Raw genomic sequence first — 21586 nt, 5'->3', positions numbered from 1 at the left:
ATGGATATAATATAACGTATGGTCAAAGTTGTAGATGCCTGTAGAATATGACAGAAGGAGCCCCTAATTCTACCTGTGGTGGCATCAAGAGGTTTGATTAAAAGAACTGCCTTGAAAAGTCATAATGGATGACTGGAGTCCCCAGCAGAGAGAGTGGGAAGGTCTTCCACTTAGAAGCAGCATGGAGGGAAGAGGCACAGAGTTGTAGAACAGCATGGAATGCCTGGAGGTATTCTGGTGCTCTTAGACCAAAAACACTATTTGAAAGGCTACATCAGTCAGGGTCTCAACAGGAAACAGATGGCACATTCAAATCGGAAGTAAGTTGAAGACTGTTTACAGTGAGATTGTCCACCAAATTGTTGGCCTGGTGTAGTGGAACTAAAGAATGAATGTTGTATAAACTGGGATTAGTAACAGTACAGCTGTCACCCACCCTTGACCTAAAGCAACAGGGTAGGGAGCTTGAACTCACCAAGGAGAGGCGCATGGGCGAGAGCCTGCCTTGAGAGGACAGTCAGCTGTAGTTGAGCAAGACCGCCTAGGAAGGAACTAGAGCAGTTAGCATCTTAACCTGCTCTCTTCCCTCCCTCCCATCTCCTTCCTGCACTGTCTCCCAGAAAAGTGGGTCTTTTGTCCTGGGCAAGTAGAATTTGGAGTTCCCACTTGTGTCCTTCATACTGCCTTCCCTGAAGACTTGTACATGCTACTTACTTTGATTTTTAACCATCAACTACATTTGGACAAAATGGTAACTACTTTTCTTTTCATTCCCTGGGGTACCCAACAGGAGTAAGTTGAGGAGATTCCTGAGAGGCTGGGGTGCCCCTGGAGGCTCTGTTACCTGTAGTTATCATCACGGTTGTTTAACTTGTGATTTCTCAACAAAGAGTGTTGTTTTGGGTTGGGATTGGGTGGGTTGCATTTTGCTTCTGCTTAGAATTGTACAGCATTTATTAAAGGCTCATTAGGCTTGTGTGTGCCTTAGCCTGCTTATCCCACGTTACACGTAGGGCAGTGTGATCCACGTTTTATTGATAAAGAAACCGAGTCTCAGAAGACTTAAGAAAACAAGATGTACCATTGAATAGGGAAGGTGTTCAATCTCATTCACCTAGGGGATGGCAGTATATTCATGTAGAATATGTATGTCATTTACTGTTCTCTCCCATGATTAATCAGTTTAATGCTTAAATGCCAGACACTGTGCAGGTAGTGGGATAACAGAGATAATGAAGACCCTGTTCCTGTCTGTGATGAGCTCACAGCACACATCTGGTAGTATCATTAGTACTAGAAACAAAAAATCTGGTCAGAGAAGATCAATTCGATCTGAAAATGAGATCAAAATTAAGTATTTGGTTGCCCACCCCCACCCAAAAATTCCAAACAGAAAAGCTTTCATATTTGACATGTGTTGATCTTCTAAGTGTTAAATCTCAACTTCAACCAGGGATTTAGGATGCCTGTGTCAGGACACTTGTACCCAAGGTGGTGGAGACACTGCACATCTTGGGCTGACCTGTGTAGCTTGCATTTAGGATGGAGGGAAGCCATTAAAAAGTTCTGGAATGAACTAGGCCTCAGCATTTGACTTTCCCATGAATGGACCCAGGTAAAATTAGGTATGGGGTGACATGAAAGCTCACTGCCCTCAAAAGGATGTATCCTGCTGCTGCCCCTTAGTGTTTATGAGGGTCAGGAGATGTTGTGATAAGAATATTTATTTCAGATGTAATAAGTTCTTTGTTCACTGTCCTTGAGGCAAAAACCACCATCCCCCTCCCCATGCCCACTCTCATTTTTTTACTGGCCAGTGAAAGCCACGGTCTATAATATTGTGTTGCTTTCATTGTCTCTTTTCTATTTGATCCTCAAATCTCTTCTTTCTAGCTTTGATGTCTGACCCAGTAGTTGCCCAAAGGAATTCCTGGCCATTGCCATTGCGTCTTCTGGGAAGAATCTCTTCTTTGTTTTACCTGCTTGGCCAAACGGGGAATCTCTGTGTATCCCGATTACTCAGGCACACACTGACTGCAGCGGTGACTACATCTCACCTCCACGCATGGCGGTCTCCTGTGTGCAAAACACAGGGTTTGCTTCTTGAGTTTTGTACCACTGAAGAGGAAAAGTGTGGCTTTCTTCACTTTTTTGCTGGACAAACACTTCTCCCTTGAGATCCTGCTCAGATACAGTATCATCCCTCTAAGATTTTGTTCTATTCATCCTACAAAGTTAGTTTCCACACATCTGTTTCTTGTTCATAGCATTGGGTTATTAACTGTTTGTTTACTGCTTCCCACTGGACTCTCAAGAGCATAATTTATTCATTTTTGCATCTCCATTGCATAGCATAGTACTTGGTTTTTGATGGGTATCCAGTACTGTTCATTGAAAGAACAAATGAGTGAATAACTGAATAGTAGGAAACAAGAACCCACTATAGGGTCACTTTGTCATTATTCTAAAAAGATAACCCAGGGAGGGGTATAAGGATGAACTGATGGGAGGAAAACTCATAATCACAAAGACCAGATGGAAGGCATCTGCAGTAGTTAAGACTTAGATTTGGGTTGTGGCTGACAAAATACAGATAAAGAGATGGGAATGAATCGTTTGGGGAGATATAATTTGCCTGGGCATTTATTTTGAAGGTGAGCTATCAGTCAGACATTCTAAGCTTGGGTCAATGGACACAAGGTGGCCTGATTGATAAGACTGGGCAGGTTGAGACGGGAAGCTTATAAGAAAAAATTTTGAATTTGTTTTTGGCCATGTTGATTTTGAGGCAAACAACAGACCTCTGTTCTGACAAGTGGAAGAGGAGAGAATGAGTTTTCAGATTCAGTGTTACTGTTATTTCTTCTTTGCCTACTTCATCTGATAAATATTGTTGCCCTCATTTCTGGGTGCTCAAAATGAGATCATGTGTCCTGCCAAAGGTACAAAGAGACAACTTAAACTCAGTGCTCCCAGGCTGCAAAGACCTGGGTTTTATTATTCTACCGTAAGAGCCTTCTAGACCAAATTGATCACTTCCCCATTCAGGTTCAGATCTGAACTCTGCTCACCATGGCCCCAGGGATTTCTATCACATTGTCCCTTTTTTAGCATTCATTCCCTTTTTTCTTCAACCTTGAGAAATTGCCTGTGTCTCTTGTGGGCCCAGCAAATTCGTACCTTCTCAAAAAGCCCCTCCATGATTGCTTCTTGCCCAACCCCTGCTCAGCCCTTAGATTCTTCTAGTATTTGGTATATTGATTTATTTAATATGTTAAGGAGTGGCCATGAATATTTAGTTGCAAAATCTAAAACAAACCCTAATGGGCCCAAAATCCAAATAGAATTGATGCTAATAGTGAAAAGGTTTAAAACCTGAACATAATATTTGTCCAAAGCAGGGATCCGCCATTGCTTCAGAGGGAAAGAGCCTTGTATGTGTGGGTGTTTGCCTGATGGCCCTGGAGCCCCTCTCTCTGCTACTTGCCTTAGAAGATCTCTGTGACATCCTGTATTTCTCATCACCATGGGAAAATAATTGAGATATAACTCAGTGGTGTAAAATGCACACACAGTGACTGTACAACTCTGATTTTTTTCCCTATACAGCCATACATCTGTATCTGTGTAACCACATCTAATTCAAGGTCTGTATTACCCTCACCCTGGAGGTTTTCCTCACGCTCCTTCACAGTTTATATTCTGTTGCTCATGGTAACAGCTCTTCAGATTCTTGTCACCAGAGATTAGATGTGTCTATTGTTGAAGTGCATTTAAGGAGGATGGCACAGCATGTGCTCTTGTCCTGGCTTCTGTCCCACAGCATTGTGTTTCTGAGATTCATCCGTGTTGCATTTGGCACCAGTTAGCTCTTTTTAATTGCTGTGTAGTCTTTCATTGTTAGAATATGCCATCGTTTGTTTAGTCATTTTCCTGTTGATGAATATTTAGGATGATTCCAATTTGGTCTGCAATGAATAAAATTGCTGTGGACACTCTTGCAAATGTGCTTTGTGGTAGACATTTTTCTTGGATATATATGTCTCGGGTGTACATTATATGTATATACATATATAACTTGGATATGTATTTATATAAATACCTTGGGTGTGTTTGTGTATATATATATATATATATATATATATATATATACACATATACACATTTAGAAATGGAATTGCTGGGTTATTGCTGCAATTGCTATATCTTGTTTATGTGCACACACCCACACACAAGTGAATATGTACTTTTTTTTTTTTTTAGCAAAATGAGATCATAATGAACATACTATTTTGAACCTACCTTTTTTTAGTCAATGGTCCCTATCTTGGTATTTTGTTAATTTTATATTTATCTAACCATTAATATTCAGATCTCCCAGTTGGCCCCCAAATGTTTTTTATAGCTATTATATCCTAATCAATATCCAATTAAGGATATGATTGGCTTCTGGTAGGGGCGTCTGTTAAGACTTCACCTTAGGTCCTTAGGTCTTTGCTGGCTGTTGGCTGGCTACATCAGTTCCTTGTTATATGGACCTCTATACAGTGCTAAACATGGCAGCTTGCTTCTGAGTGAGAGAGAGAGAGAAGCTGTAGACTTTCTTGTGACCTAATTTTGGAAGTAGCATGTCCTCATTCTTGCTGCCTTTTATTCGTTAGAAGTGAGTCACTGAGTCCAGCCCACACTCAGAGGGTGGGAGTTACATAGGACTTGAAAATGAGAGGGCAGGGATAATTGTCAACCATAGGAAAAGATATTTTATAGTTTAAAGCAATAATGATTTTGGGTAATGTACATTTTTTAGCTTTGTCATCCAGGTATCATGAAATCAAGCCAGTCTACTCAGTTCTGTGATGTGGTAAAGTTTCTATTGTGTAATTTTCAACCATGGCTCTTTGGTGAGGGAGTGTTCTTGGTACTGTGGCATAATCCTTATTTGGCCTGCATTTACTGAGTATATGCTGGGTAAGCGCTGGTAGCATCCTACATCCTATCTTAAACTTAGAGAACTTTTGTTTTATGTCCTCTAGCTTGGACAGGCAGACTGCAAACCCCTTAAATATAGTGGCTGTTGTGCCTTGGTCTTCTGCAACTTGTTACAATCAAACAAATGAAAAATACTTACCACATAGCATTTACAGCACACATTATTTAGTTTAAATCTTTCATCAATTCTATGAGTTAATTATTACATTCCATTTTGCAGACATGGGACATTCAGACACAAGGGAGATGACTGGTTTCCCCAAGGACCTAAAACTAGTGAGGACCTGCTCTTGATTGCTGTGCCGTAAATGCACGGAACTGGCAGAGTAGTAAATGAGCACCAGGCAATGTAGACCTGGCCTGTTGTGTTTGTATTATCTTCCTCCACTTTACTGCTAAAGCAGTATTCAAGTTGGTTGATGAATATCCGCCCTGAATACATACCATCTTAAATACACTGTCACAAATGTAAGATTATTTCACTCTAATTTATTTTAGTGTCTTATAATTGTTCAGTTCTTTCTCTACTAAAGCATGAACTACAGGGCTCTTCCATGGCACCATGCCACTTATTTTCTGAGCTGCAATCTCACTGATGTAAGTCATTTAAGTTTACCATTCAGCTCCTTGAATTTGGGTGTCGGTTTGATGATTATCTAGTGATTAAACAAAGGCATCTTATGGATGACAATGATAAGGAGCAATTTTCACTAAATGAAAGTATTTATGTAATTACCTATCCTCTACAAAGATTACAAACAACAGACAAGTGAGGTACACCTCTGAATCACAACATAAAGAGCTTCTGAACTGATGATTTACATCACTTGACATTTGTCATCTCTGTCAGAATGGAATTTGTGTATGTGTGTGATAAAAATTAGGGAAAAATATCTATCCCTATTTTCAAGTAATTCATTCTACTTGTAGACAGCTGCTACTGATTGTTTCTTTGTATGTCCATTGAGTTTTAAAATCTGTTTCACTTTGGCTTCAAATTTACTTTTTTAAATGGCAGTTTTTTATTGCATTTAGGCTCACTAAAAACTGTATGTAGCCTTTGTAGGTTTTTTTTTATCATTTAATGTCATTTTCTTTTCTTTTTTTTTAAATAAAGCCATCTGTTTAGTAAACATGGAAAATTGATTGATATGAAACCCAGAAAGTTCATAATGACAACTAAATAACAGATGACAGATTAGATAAGAACAAGTCATTAAGTTGGCCTATAAAAGGATGGCCATCTGCACCACTAAAACAATCTTCCTATTGACGACAGTCATAATTTTCTGACTCCATGACAGCTAAGAGTTTATAGAATAAAACGGAAAGCTTGTAAATTGAGAAGTGAAACTTGATTTGGGATAATTAGTGTAACCATTTTGTTCCAGTGTTACATGACAAGTGAATCGAGATATAATCCCCTGAGAACAAAAAATCATTTGCTCTGTGTATATGTATGAGTTCAATCTGATACACAACATGACTAATTTACCATTATTTTGTTTGGCTGAGTTATTAACAAATATTATCTAATTCATTGTAGATTGAAAAGATCTATGCTTCAAGATTCCTTAAAGTCCATGTCTATAGATTAGTAATTTAAAACATACTGTGAGTGGATATTCATAATGATAACCAATCCTGGGCTTCTAGGAGTGAAAGGGATACTGGGGCCTGTCCTTACCTTACCAGTGCCACCATCAAAATTGAACCCAATTTATGATCATTAACAAAATATCAAAGAATAACAAGAATAAAGTACACTGGTGACTCTCTTATAATAATGATATGTATTTAGTAGAGTTGAACAGAATGAGGTGCAAACAGTTGGACCTGGTTAGTTTGAGGGAACCCATATCTGCTGATATTTAAAAACCAGATTAAATTTTTTGGCTTTAATTTAGAATTGTTTTTCATATTCTCAATGAGTGAATCCACTAACTAATGCTAAATGACTTGAACCTTTGCTCTTTAACACGGACCTGTTAGAATTAAATTTGGTAAAAGTAACTGATAGTGAATTATTGTTTTGATAACTATTCTTTGTTTCTTCACATCCTGAGTGAAAACATCTTAATTTATTCTCAATAGCATGAAATGTTATTGAGATTGGGTTGTCCTGGGGCTTCATGGAGAATCATCCTATATCAGAACCTAAGGAGATACTATTAAAACTGGGTCTGTACTGAGCAGGGTATAGAAACTTTATGCCTTCTAATCCTATGACTTGGACTTTTATCATTTTTATGGCTCTGATGGGTCTTACTTACATAGGTAGGAAAAGTTGAAAGTAAAAAAGTAAGTCAGTGGTAGGTCTGTTTTCACAGATAGCTACTAATACCTTTTTAATGTGCATCCTTTTTTTTTTTTTGCTATGAATTTATACATTTAAAAAATAAAATGGTAATTGTATTTTAAACAATGGCACCTGCTTCTTTTCCACTTAATATGTCTTGAGCATGTCATAGGTCATTTAAAAAACTTTATTAATTTACTGTATTTAACATTAACAATTCTTAATTATGGAACACATTATCCAAATCCATTATCGTGATAGAGAAAGTCTGGTACATAACTCTCTGGGCATCTGACTGTTTTCCTAGAGTTCCAAGAGGTAGAATAGTTATTTAGGGTAGATGTATAAAATTTAAGGCTTTTGATGCATACTTCCAGTTTTTTCTCCAGGAAAGCTGTCAGGCCCACCACTCCCTGTATGCATGTCCATGTCCTTAAACATTTCTCATTATAATTTTGTAAATCTTTGCAATTTAGCAATGAATATAATGCTTTCTTTTAATTTGAATTTTTGTTTTCCTCTTCATTTGTGTTTTAGCTGCTTGAATATTTTTTTTTTTTCCGTGAAGCACCTCTTTGTTTTCTTTGCCCATCTCATTTCTAAAGAGTTGGCTTTTTTATTATTATGAAGAATTTGTAAACTTTTTATTACAGCTCTTATGTTTGCAAAATGTCAAGTTTGTAAAACGAAAGACTGGTTTCTTTTTTGTGTGATCAAAACTATTATGCCAAGCATACTGATGCTTAATAATTTACTTTTTAAATTAACGGCAGGAAGAGTGATGCAGACTTACGCTCACCAGCACAAGGATGTGGAGGGAATGTGTGCCATTAATGTGCATGTCCTGTGCACTGTGGGGGGAGGGAAAGAACTCCCTGTGACAGGTTTCCATCTTAAGACCTGCCATTTTTTGTCAAGTAGCTAACTCACAGTATACTTTGGATGGTTCATAATAATCATTCAAGCAAGTAGTCCTTTCCTGACTGAGCCCTAAGGCATCTGGAGGAGAAAAAAAAAAAGGTAGGGAGAACCAATATTGAATGTTTAGGAACTGACGGAGGGGATGGATGTACAAAGGGGGAAAGGATTCCGTTTCTTAGTCCATGGACCTGAGTGTTCATCACACTTCAGAAGGAACAGATAAAGTCTCTGAGGAAGGTGTCGTCCAGGAGTGGTTGGATAATAGTAAGATAACCTTGAAGTTTCTGCAGGAGGAACGATTTCAGGTTTATCCTGTGAAACCATTGCCATGAATGTGAAGAACTGGCCTCTGTAAAGATCAAAGTTATTCAGCTGAAAATTTAGGCTGTTGTGTTTTATGGACTTGATTTCCAAGGGAGGCGTGAGGAGGGCCCTTCATCTTCCCGGCTGAGTTGCAGGGCCCTTCTGGCCAGAGGAAGCTCTCTCATTTCCTGGTACCTGAGACAACTAGCTGAGTAGCACCCCCTGAAGAAGTACTTTTAGAAAATCCTGGTTCTTTATGTTTGAAACAAGTTAATAATATGCATATACTGCTTGAAGCAAGATCATGAAAAAAAACAACAACATCTGATGTAGTGGGTACCTATGACGTTTCTCCCATTTTAAACATGTGTTGGGCTGTAACATTCTTAGTTGCCTATTGTTTTAAATAAATCTTTTGCCTTTGAAGACCCCTGCCTCAGGCTCACCGCTAACAGATCTCATGTTGCAAAGCTCACAGCATATTTTTGCCTGCATTATCCAAGCTTACTGTTGCCCTGTTAGAATTAAAGTGCTCCTCTTGGTGCTTGTACAGCTTTGGGTAGTAGCACCATTCATTTATTTTCCCTTCACGGAGTATTTCCTGAGCACCTACTATTGACAAGGCATTCTCCCGTATGCTAAAAACACAAAAGTGGGAGTCCAGATCCCTGATCTCAAATAGGAATCACTCCAGTGCATAGCACAGTCGCCTGAAGAGGCAATTCAAGTACAAGGGAGGAAGTGAAATGGTAGAGGGCGCACAGGGTATTCGGGAAGTAATGAGGAGGGACTGAGGTATCACGGAAGGCTTCTCAGAGTAAGGGCTACATCGTTACATCTTTAGTCATACAGGTTAGCCAAAGCTAGGACTGAGAAGTCGAGGAAATGCGTAGTTTTTGCCAGAATCTAAAAATGATTTTGTTGTGTTAAGAAATAAAATGTGAGCAGGGAATGACAGGGATGACTGATCAGTTTCCTCGCCAATATGGGTACTATTAAATTCTCTAGATTTTCAGATGCCCCAGGGAGAGTGGTATTAGGAGAATTCTGTAGGAGTTTCCATGTTGCTACCCTTATCACATCATTCAGTTGTTATTAGCTTATTACAAGTAGTATCAGTTAGCTCATCCATCACTGTTAATTATGGTAATAAGAAATATTTATGATGTACTTGGAAGGCTGATGGATGGTAAAAACTGCTCCTCCTCAGTCCCTATTTTCCTGACCCATCCTATCTCCACCCCTGTTGCACATATTATTAGGCAAAGTAGCAAAAGAAAAATGCCATTTTCTCCTTTTGTTCTTATACAGTTAGACTCTGGACCTGTCTCCTGCCATGCGCGGAACTGTAGGGTAGAGCTCAGAGTACTGGTCTGCTGTGAGATAAGGAGCTTCGTCCTGAATGTAACTGAATGCTTCCCTTCCTTCACTGAGGAAGTGTTCATATGAGAAGTAAATGCCAGCCAAATGAAACAATGTGCTTAGTGAGGTAGTTGTTTAACATTTGAGGCCAAACTCTTGTATTCCTTTCCTGTTACTACACCACAAATTATGCCAAACTTGGTGGTCCAAAATAACACGTTTATTATCTCAGTTCATGTGGGTCAGAAGCTCAGACGCGGCTTTGGATTTGTTTTCTGCTTCAGAATCTCACCAGGCTGCATCCAGGTTTCAGTCAGGGCCATGGGCACATGAGCCGCAGGACTTGGAAAGGATCCACTTCCAAACTCCGTCAGATTGCGGTTGGAATCTGTTTCCGTATGGCTCGAGGAGTGAGGGCAGCTTGCTGCTTCCAAGCCAACGTGGGAGAGACAGGCACCGGAGAGTCTGGCAGCAAGGCAGCCTTGTACATGACACACAGTAAGCACGGGAGTGACATCATGTCGTTTTTGCGTGTTCTGTTGGTAAGAAGCAAGTCCCAGGCTCCCCACCCCCCTGGCACCCAGGGGAGGCAGGAGGCTATTCAAGGGCATGAGTGCAGCAGGCAGGATCGTGGAGGTTACCTGTCTGCGCTTCTTGTCTCTTCTGAGGCCAAAAATAAGTAGGCTGAGGAGAATGCCAGTATTCCTTAGCCACACTTCAAGAGGCACCGCTGGTGGAACACAGGGAGGGAGAAGGGAGAGGAAGAACTATCTCTTGTTTCCTTTTAGCTTCCTTGGCCAGGAACCAAGATGACACCATCTTTTGGAGAGCACAGATGCTGAAACATGTGTTTTATTTGTCCTACACAACTGTTTTAAAAACCTGTGACATTTAAAATTGTGGATATAATGTGTAAAAATTTCTATTTGTCATTCCATTTTTGAACATAGGAAGCTCTAGTAACTTGGGACTCTACCTTCCTGCATGGAAAAATTGGCTAGCACTTAGTAGCAGAAAGCCAAGATTTTTTAGTTGAGTTTGCTGAAATCTTTGCTACACAGAAACTGAGTACACACGTGCCCTGAGGTCAGGGCCTGTTCTGCTTGTTTGCCATACCTTCTCTGGCCCCCTTCAGGCATTTGAGAAAGCCCTCCCTGTGAGCAGTGGCTACCTGGTCCCAGGTAGCATTGTTAGTTTTACTGTGGTCCTTGATCACTCCACCCCTGCTGTAGGTACAGGAGTATGCGCGGCAATAGTCTATTAATTTTATTTCTATAGAACATAATTATTACTTAGAGTGTTTTTAGGTGAGTGGCTACCACACTGATACCAACTCTTTCCTGTTGTTTTATCACAATGATGGTTTCCGTTGCTTTCATTTTAGTTGCTGCAGCCACATGAATGGAAAGAATGAATCAGGGAATTGTAACTACTTGAGAGTACAGACGTCAGCATGACCAGGTCTTACTCTCTGGGGGCTGACAATCCAGAAGGGAAGATGTGACATTACACATAAATATGGCAGTAACATATGACTCGCGACACGGTATCTTACCCATTTAGTGATTGTACTTGCTTTGGAATATGGATATACGTATTTGCTGCTATTTCTTTTGAAAACATTGTCCGAGTTGTAAAATAAAGTTTAAAAGAAAAGAACTGATCTTTGAATTATGTTTTGGTTTTCCTCAAGAAGCTGTATTTGCTGAAATCTTCAGTTAATGAGCAAACTCTGCTGAAAGACATTTGTATTTTTGGATTTCAATATCCCTAGAAAAATCCCTTGCAGTCCCTTGGAATATGGTTGCTTATACGTTAAATTCAGCAAGTGAGGGGTTTGGATGAATTAACTTCCGACACTTAAAAATTGACTCTTTACATACAAGCCTTAACCTTTTCTCTTTAAAAAAAAACCCAAATGAATAATGATTTATTTTATTTTAATGAAACACAATACTAATTGGACTTTATGAAACCTGGCTGCTTTTCTGGGTGGGTAAATCTTACTTACAAAGACCTTGCATGAGTATGTTGGATGCCACGTAGTGCCGTGTGATGGTCGTGTTTATTGCTCATACATCTGCAGTCTGCAGTCAGCGGCGGCTACCTAGACAACTCTGCTGAACTTGGATTATGTTCACGCATATGTCTAGGGGATGGCTGGCTGTGAGATGATCTAGACTCATGTAGGTTGTCCGTGACTAGAATAACTCAGCTTTGCTCTAAATATTTCTCATTCTCCAGTTGGCTAGCCCAGGCATGTTCTCAGGCTGATGGCAGTGGGAAGGAGCGCAAGCAGAGAGATGCAAGTGCTTCTCAAGCCTGTTTCTGAGTCACACTGGCTAATATTCCACTGACTAAATCCAGCCACATGGCTGAGCCGAGCGCCCAGGGTGAGGCCTAACGCGCAGTGGGAAGTTCACTGCAAAATCACATGGGTCACCCTTGCTGTCTGCCACAAGGGCTACACTCTTAGCGCCCATGACTTGTTTAAAAATCCTACATGTACTTTCACTGGGTGTGGCTACCTTCTTGGCCTTTTTTAGATCTATAAAACTTAACCCCTTTGTTGCCAGGCAGCTGCGTCTGGGGAGGTCTCTCCCTGTGCACTAGCTGAAACCTCAGCGTGGACCGGAAAGGGTTTCTGACTCTGATGGAGAAAGAAGTCACGAACAGCTCCGACAGTGCAGGCAAGGAAGGAATTCATGAAAGAGTGAGGAGAGATTGGCAGCAGCCGTGCAGGCAGCAGAGTGTGAGGAAGAGCAGACGGAGGATTCGAGCTGCTCGGCACAGGGCAAATCCTTGCCAGCTCCTGAAGCCAGGGTCACCTGGTGTCCAGTGTCCGCTTGAATCTGCACTGCGTGGGAACTAAGCCCCCACCACCCCAGGACTTGGGGAGCCGCAGAGCGCTGGATGGAGTGAGATTATGTTCGGAGAACTTCCCAAAGGCAAAGAAAGGAGATTTTCAGGCAGGCTACTGAAGAGCATGATCGTACAGCCGCAAGCCCGTCTGGGTCACCCAGGCGACGGGAACTTGCAGGCCCAAACTAGAGATATTAGTAGCCCTTCCCTACTTGTCTGAAGGAGATCAGAGAGATTGAAGCAAGAAAACTGAATGAAATAGCGAAGTAACAAAGACACTTACTACTGGGGAAAGGGGCCTCTCATTCACCTCCTGAGAGGCTTGGAAGGGCACAGAGACACCACACACTAAGTTGAACAGCAAGAAGGCCACTCTCAAAGGAAGGGGAACGTGGGCATGCCTAAAGGCTTGGGTTTCTTCTTGTCTTTTAAGGATTCCAAAGATGGGGCAAAGGGCAGGGGAAGTGGGAGAGGCTTGACATGGTCTCCTGATGTCTGTCTATGGTGAGAGATACTGTGTCATCATCCATCATCAGTCCTCTGTGTATTTTGTAAGATAAACTTAACACAAAGAATTTCTTGATCCTGTTCTCCAAGACAGTGGTTATCCTCAAGCTTAGGACTGCTCGCCCTCCCATCACATAAACAGTTGTTGACTAATTATCATAAGATATGTTAGGAATCTTAGCTCCTAACTCCCTTGTTTTCAAAATGGAATCTTAGCCTTAAGATGGAGTCCCTCCTGTTCTGACCATTTATATCTTGGCATTTTTTAGCATCATCAGGAAAACTTAATCATGATGCTTGTCCCATGTCCCTATTCCACCTTATTTTCAAAGACTTATAGTTAATAAGTAAGTGTAATCCTTTTTTTTTATTTAGTGGTTTTTAGTGTACGTGTTAGTTTTCTTTATGAAAAAAAATTCAAAAATGAATTCCTATGAAATGCTTGGTATAATATAGATGCTGGTTTCTTGGTGAAAATTTGACACTATTAAATGAGAAAAGCCTTCAACATTATTGGAAATACCCTTCACAAAACTCTATTATTTTGCTTAAACCTGGAAATACAAGGTTAAAAAAAACTGAGAATGTAACAGTAATTAACAACCTAACCTTAAAACTCCCCTTGGTTAAGAAATATTTTCTTCATTCATTCATCCATCCATTCATTTCTTGAACAAACATTTGTCAGCCCTTAGGTACAGTTAAAGAATAATAAAAGTTTTGTAAAACTTTGTATTTTGAATGTAAAGGTATAAATGGCAAAGCTTTTCTTGGTGTAAATTCTGTCTTTTTGGAGCTATTCATTTTGCTAATTGATCATGATTTTTCTTTTGAAGTGAAAGGATAGACATAAATAATAACAGATAGGCAGATAAATGGTAAATAACAAAAAGGTGTATATAAAACATAGTGATCTGAAAACAGGATTGACTGTTCTAAATTTTGCTTCAAACCAGAGAATTATCTTGGGGCAGTAGAACGAATATTCCTTTTTTAAGACACATTTTTTTAATACCTACAGCCATTTGCAGCCACAATAAATGTTGCTGTAAAAGTGTTACAGTTTTGTTTCAGTAAATTGCATGAGTAACTGTCCCCCCAGCACTCGCTAAGTTGATGCTTCCTTTTTTAATGGCTGTAATATATTTGTAAACATGTTTCTTAACTTACTTGAAAACATGTTGGTTCCATCTCATTTCTTTGCAGACAACTTACTGTCTGTTGAATCTTTAGCTTCTTTTTTTCTAATGACTCCTTTGAAATATTATTTTAATGAACCTATGAAACACATCATTGTATTCTTTATATTGTGGTTGGACTGCTAATGAGACTCATCCATTAAGTAAATGGTTTTGTAGGCAGTGCAAATGTAATAAATAAAGTTAGTCTGTTCTTCTTTAGTACTTTCTTGCTGGTGGCCATACCACATGCTGAGAAGGTAATGTTTCATGACCAAAACAGTTCAATTGGTAGGCGGATTGGGAATCTGCGTTAATAACAAAAAAAAAAAAAAAAAGAAAAAAAAAGAAAAACATCATAAAAGCATATTTGCAACTCCAGCTATTTTTTATCAACTCATAAGATAATGTCTTCCCAGTGCAGGCATTATGTTTCAAGATGGTATACCTCACTGAAGAAATTCGGTATTCATATGACTGACAGATGGAGAAAAATTGCTTCTCTGTAAATAGAGAAGAAAAATGTGGGGGGAAAACCTCTTTTTAAAAATTTTAGGAGAAAGCAACATCCACACAATGGATTGTGTCAAATAACTAAATTCAAGTCCTTTTCAGTCTGACCTCATTATAGGCTTTGATTTTCTGCCTTATCAAAATGCTCTTGTCCATCCTGTTTTAGTGGAGCCTAATTGCAACTACCAATTCCACCTTAGAATCCCAAATTTCTTCAGTAAAGTATTATAATATTCAGTTGACAAGAGCTGTGATTATTACTTTCACATTGGTGATTGAGTAGTTTTGTAGTTTTATGGCTAGTCTCATCAGAACAAGGTAGAATTACCAATCGGTTATTTGCTACTACTACTTTGTGTATCCAAGCCTGGCTAAGATGGCACAATTTCTAGGTCTCCATAGCCTTCATGAACACCAGCCTCTAGGAATAAAAATATTAACTGATGAACATTTTCTGGGGACCTCTCGAAGGAGTCACTCTAGGTTTTGGTACAAAAGCCATGTTGGCAGAGAATAGGTATCTCTACTTGAGCCAGGGCTTTCTCTATTGCTTTAAATTCATTTCCCTGGGAGTTGATTTGGTGGGCATGAAATATAAAAGGGAGAAGAGAGAATAGCAAGCTTTTCACACCAACAAAATGAAAAACTGGCCTCAGTTTTAGAAGTGATTTCCCTGTCAAACCATTATTGATACAACTTCAAGTGATAAATATTATCTTAAAAAAATTAATAAAATGTATTTGTGTGTTATGTTTGTGAAATCAGGTCTTTACTAGAATGAATAGCATGTCATAGTTTTAAAAAAAGGTATATTTCTTAAATTATATAAAATAACGGCAGAGCTTACCATTGATGTTGTCTAGATTCACTAAACTACCGAGATTGGGATTGTGTTGTTCCATTCCTGTTAAAGGGTCTGCAGTGGACAGTAAAGATGGTGTTGCTGTCTTTAGACAACAATTTACTCTCATGATTTTGGCAGAAAGGACAATGCCCTCTTTTAGTCTTCAGCTTGATTTTGTAGATCTTCTAGATCCTTGACCTGGTCCACAGTTGTCTAGTCCACAAGTCTTCCACCTTGCTTGCATTCCTGAAATCTTAATGATTTCTCTCTCTCTACGAGCTTGAGAAGGCAGTTTTCAATAAAACGCCTCCCATAAGGGAAAGACAGAAAATACACCTCACTGTGGACTTTTTGAAATGACGATTAATTGCTTTTTCAAAGAATTATTCTAGAGATATGCTAAGCTACTCAGTAGTAATTTAAAGTCGGCAACTTGTTAACAGTTCCCTGTCTGTTCCACTGAGGTCAGCCCGCTACTGTTGGGTAACTGTTGTCATAAAGTTTAAAAGCAAAGTGCAAAATGCCATTCTTAAAATTTGAGCTGTCACATTAAACTATGTCACATTTAATGACAGGTTACAAGAATAAGTGATACACGATTTTATAAACATGAGTCACCAAAAGCATTCTCTTTGGAATGCTAGTTTGTCCACTGTTCTGAGGATAGGAGTTATTTTCTGTCTAAAATTAACAGAATCGAAGGCTGTTAAAGGGGGCATTAAGATAGAAAAGGAAAGTTTTTCTATTGTTGTAGACAGTTCTGTCTACGGTGGATGAAAACATGGATGGGGGGAAAGAAAGGGCATCAACTAACCATAGTGATGCTAGTATAACAATAAAACTAACAATTTATGCTGATATTATGTAGTTTTTTCAGTATATTGAGTTGCATTTTGAAAGACAAGATATAATTCATTACAAAAACTAAAATATGCAAAAATATAACCATTTTCTGTACCTTAATTTTTATTTCAAATACCCATTCTACCAGGTAGATAGGAAGAAATGACAGAGTGTTAGGGGTTCTCCTTCCCTGGATCGTATCCATGTTCTGGGAATAGGGCAGGGTTCCATCTGGTCCCCGATGTCACCTGTCCACTCTGACATCCAAGGAGACAAGACACCCCTTGTCCTACATGGTCCTCCCTGTGCTGTCTGCGGGATCGCCGTGCACCCGTGTGCGGCTGCTGTGTATGGTGTCGGGTCCCCAGGTTTCTGTCCCGCTCACTACCCTCACTGGGGCACGGGGTTCCTTTTCTTGCATACCGTGCTGGTCAACTTCCCACTGGGTGGGAATATGAAGTATATAAAATCCTGAAAGGAAAAGGCCAAAAGGAGAGCCGGGTTGTTCCCCTGGGGTTTTCCCCTGTAGAAAGAGGGCAGCTCTCGCTGCTACCCTGGGGTCCCTGGAAGCCAGCTGAAGTTGTAGCCATCCCCAGGCAGGGCCGGGAATCCTGGGGGAGCTGGGTCTTTGCTGTCTGATTTCCCTCTGTGCTTCTCCTTACTTCCAACCCAGATTGTCTTCATGGAGGGGACGCTGTTGAGGGTTGGCTAGGAAGAAGCCGTGCTCTGAGCCACGATGTCTTCCTGTATATTTACTGTTTTGTTTTGTTTTTTAGTAATCCAATTTCTTTCCACAAATCTCAGGAATTGAGACACAAAAGCCAGAGAGACTTCCCATTTCCCCCCAGCTTTCTGTTCTGTCACAGTCCTCCCCAGAGGAAATAAGTGCAGAGGGGTCCAACTACCTGAGTGAGAAACAGGACAAACAAGGATGGAGGAGTCCCGGAGTGACTGCCGGTTGTTACTTAGAGAATATCACTCTTGTCTTTATGTGGAAATGCAATAGAGCAGCGTTCAACAAGCATAAAAGTTGGAGTCTACCAGTATGGGCTTGAGGTTAGGCTTTTGACCTTATTTGTGCTGGGCATGTGATATGCCTTTTCTATGTCAAAATTAGCTATAAAATAGGGCTGGTGATTGAGAAGTTTGAATGAGGGCTCTTCTATGACAGCAATTGCTTAAAAAGCCAACAAATATAAGCTGATTCCCAGTTTCCCCTCCAGTCTAATTCTCAACTTTCCATGCCCCCAGACAATGCTTTTTCATCCTTTAAGTCTGAGGTTAGCCAAATTTTTGGCTCCTCATTCAAAGCCAAAATCTTGTCTGTCTTGAAGTTATTCTCTCACTGTGTACCTTGTTAATTTTAAGTCTTTATGTTTTATTCGGAGAAAGTGTACAACTCAAAGTTGTAAAGGGTTATGTAAATTATTTTGCTATTGATGAGAAGAAAAGGATACCCTATTTTTGTAAGTTTCTCAGTAATGTGAATATATATAATGCCACTGAATGGCTGAAATGATGAATTTCGTGTTATGTGTATTTGACCACAATAAAAAAGTAAATAAAACCAGCCTACAGTGCTCTAACACAAAATATTCATAGAGTGAGAATCCCAGGTATTCTCAAGTATCTACTGGATTAAGGGACCAAGTCCTTCTTTCTAGTGCCTTTCAAATCATGCCAAATGATCAGCTGCCTGCTCTATTCTGCCACAAGCTACATCTGCTCTGGAAACTGCTCAGGTAGTTCATTCAGTAACTACTTGCTAAGCCTGTGCTGCATATAGGGTGCTGACCAGGTGCTCTGACCATTTCCTTGGCAGCCCAGCATGCATCCTAAAATATCCGTGAAGACACAGAAAGAACATATTACTAGAGCCATAATGAAGACGCAAGTCCACCTAACTGTAGACTTCGGGAAAGAATGGTACTAATTATAAAGCAGCAAGAGCTGGATAGAGGCATCTTCCCAGAGATAAGCACATGGCATTTTCTACCTTCAGTCTATGAGAAAGATGTCTTGAGAGAGAGGAAGAGAAACAATAAATAGCATGTTAGTTTCACGGCATGGATTCTAGTAAAGACCTTAGAGTTGCACTAAAGAAGATGTTATACAAATATTTATGGTTTGTGGTAGAAAAATTTTTCCCCTTTCTCTGTGGCCTTGCTTTCATGTGGTCCCGATTCTTCAGGCTTCTGTAGAGTTTACATATCTGTGCATTCAAAAGACAGTGCTGTAATTCAACAGGTTTTAATTTCACCATTTTAAAATTGCACTGCTTATTTAGTCCCTTAAAATAAAATGATAATAAAGTCAACATATTATAGCCCCTAAAAAAGCTTAATATAGAATTACCAATACTAAAGCGCCATGCAGACATAACCAACTCAACACAGCACAACTCCATGGTGGAATAAAACAACTGTTTTCTCTCAAATACTGGATAATTATCCTACAGTCACTCTTCTCACATATTTTGTCATTTTGCTTAAAATATTCCCAAGTAATTTCATGTGTGTACTTTTCATCTCTCTAAACAGGTAACTCTTTGATGGTAAGGTCTGTCTTTGGTGTGCATCTCCTAACAGCAGCTAGTAGAGTCATTGCATCTGTAGGGCAAGAATGGCTAAAGTGCCGCAGAAGATCCCTAATGTCTGTCATTGGCACAAGCACCAAGGGTGGAGGTAGCATGCCCTTTACTTGCTAGTTCTGCCTATGGCAACATAATACATGTTTATTGATTATGGAAAGAGTCACCAAGAAAGAAAGCACAATTTTTTTGAGTACCTTTATGTTCATACATATATGTAACTTCAGTTGTGGGTCTCTCTTCTGATTCAGAATTCATTTTGTAGAGTTTTTAGCAATGATTTAAAATTAGTTAAGACTACTGTATTAAAATATACCATTTATAGAGCTGTTTCTGTAATATCATCTCTCTCCGGGCTTAATTTTTCACGTAGGAACAACCAAGTTCAAGGAACAAAGCTTGAAAAAAATTACACGCCCCAAAAAAGATTTTGAGACAGAAGAACCTGTGCCTGAGCATAAATTGACATGTTTGTATTTAAAAATCAAACCAGAGTTACCAAAACCCATCTGTGTAGTCAGAGCTTCTAGTGAGTGATTGACAACTTTCAGAATCTCCTCTTGTGGAAAAAAGAAAGATCCTAAACTGTATTTTAATATGTAACTTCAACATCTGCAACAGTTCAGGGGAATGTTAAGCATCAACCTGAAAAAGAGGTGAGAATGTGGCCCATCCTGTTGTCCATGGATAATTTACACATAGTGCCTTGGAACAAAAAGGCTTGAGTCGGTTTTGGGTGCACATCTGCTCTCAGGCACAATGTAGTTAATTTCAGTCACTCGTGTTTTGATTCACAGCTGTTATAAAGTAGGGATTCCACTTTTGTGATGTTGGCTACAAATATTTCCTTCTGGCAGATGGGATTCTTCTATCTGAGGGAGAAAATGATATTCAAGAGGGTAAATGAGAATTAAGTAAGGAGCTTGGGTAACTGATGGGCTGGTTCCCTATGGTCATGAACCTGAGGTGTTGAGAGCTGACTGTCAACAGAATGGCTATGTGTGCTGAGCGCTGTGAGTGCAGAATTCCAAGAAATGACTGATGTCTGATAAGTTAGCTTTCTTATCTTCTGTGGATGTATTAGGTGGGAATTGGAAATAAGAGTATTACTTTCATACATTTTCCTTCATTTTAAGATACAGATAAGAAACATAACATGTTGGCTCAAAACGGATAATTCGCCATTTAAAAATACTGAAGAGATCTGGGGCAGCTAGGTAATTTTTAGATTCTGGGATTGAAATCCAGAAAGGAAAAGAAGAGGTGACGTTCAGTAAATATCTGAAGATCAAAAAGCAAAAACATCACCCATTTACATACAATGCACAGAGGCATATACCCGTATGTATTCCTGTTTGGATATACTAGCCACATATATCTGTCATAATGGAAATACATAAATGTGTACACTCACATATACATAACAAATAGCAAATGTGGAGGCTGGCAGGTGTTGTGGAAGACAGGGTCCGTAATTCCTTTGTAAGCTGTACGCCACATGGTGCCTGCCGTTCTCGGGCTGGGCGCTGCTTCGCTTCCCACATGAAGTCTGGGAAGGAGGCCTTGTTCTCTCTCTGTGTGTTGAGGAAACTGAGGCCATGCAGCTGTTAAGTGGCGTGCCAGGGTTTGAAGCAGGCAACTGTGCCTCCCAAAGTGATATGTCCCTTCCACCCCCTCCGGTCCTCTCTTTCTCTGAGGGAAGGCTGACTTTGCACTTGGTACTTTAAATGCCAGTTGCTGATTTGTACACTCTAATAAACACACAACTCAGTCCCCACGACAGTGCTGCCATGGTGCGCCAGGGTGTCCTGTATTCACGGGAGCTGTTCAGATATGTCATTTCACGTGGAAACGGCATGCACCATTTCTTCCTTCAGCACCGTCTAAGGAGACCAGTAACTAGAAATCTTTACTGTTGTTTCCGAACTCAGTATTTGGAAGACAGGATGATGAAGGATTGTTCTATCAATGCCAGGAAGAACAAACAGCATGGTATATATACTTTGGATTTAACCTATTGGAATTTTTCCATATGGTGATGATTTATGGAGACAGAGTGTTTGGCGGTTCAGACTGTTGGGGAACGCCGAGTGCATGCGGTCTATCACGCACTGTTGCAGTGTTAGGGAGTCTCCAGGGTAGTAGCCTTTAATGGGAAAGCTGTAGTCTTGAAGTGGAATGTGTTGGAATTTGGGCCATTTCCTATGATTAATCTCAGTGATGCAGGACATACTTATGTTCTGTTTGTGGAAGCTTCTCTGGAAAACTTATGCCATCTTGCCACATGCTTGCTTATTGGGTTTGACACTTTTCTTGAAGTCTCTGGGTAAACGGAAAAAAAAATACGTTTTTTTTTTTTTTTTTTTTTATAGATG

At 39.8% G+C, this 21586-nt stretch overlaps 1 protein-coding gene and 1 long non-coding RNA gene across 26 annotated transcripts in view; both read left to right on the top strand.

Annotated features, from left to right (window-relative positions):
* The window catches only part of FHIT (fragile histidine triad diadenosine triphosphatase), a 1286968-nt gene that overhangs the window by 728940 nt on the left and 536442 nt on the right, over positions 1-21586 (top strand). The window lies entirely within an intron of this gene.
* Positions 1-21586, top strand: part of LOC140848309 (uncharacterized) — a 58277-nt gene extending 36691 nt beyond the window's left edge. The window contains exon 2 of the long non-coding RNA XR_012128919.1: positions 1-21586. This exon is cut by the window's left edge and continues 12034 nt beyond it. This is a non-coding gene — a long non-coding RNA (uncharacterized lncRNA).

The sequence above is a fragment of the Manis javanica genome, chromosome 3 (assembly GCF_040802235.1).
Source record: "Manis javanica isolate MJ-LG chromosome 3, MJ_LKY, whole genome shotgun sequence".
Taxonomy (NCBI): Eukaryota; Metazoa; Chordata; class Mammalia; order Pholidota; family Manidae; genus Manis; species Manis javanica.
This window is presented reverse-complemented; position numbering and strand designations above follow the sequence as displayed.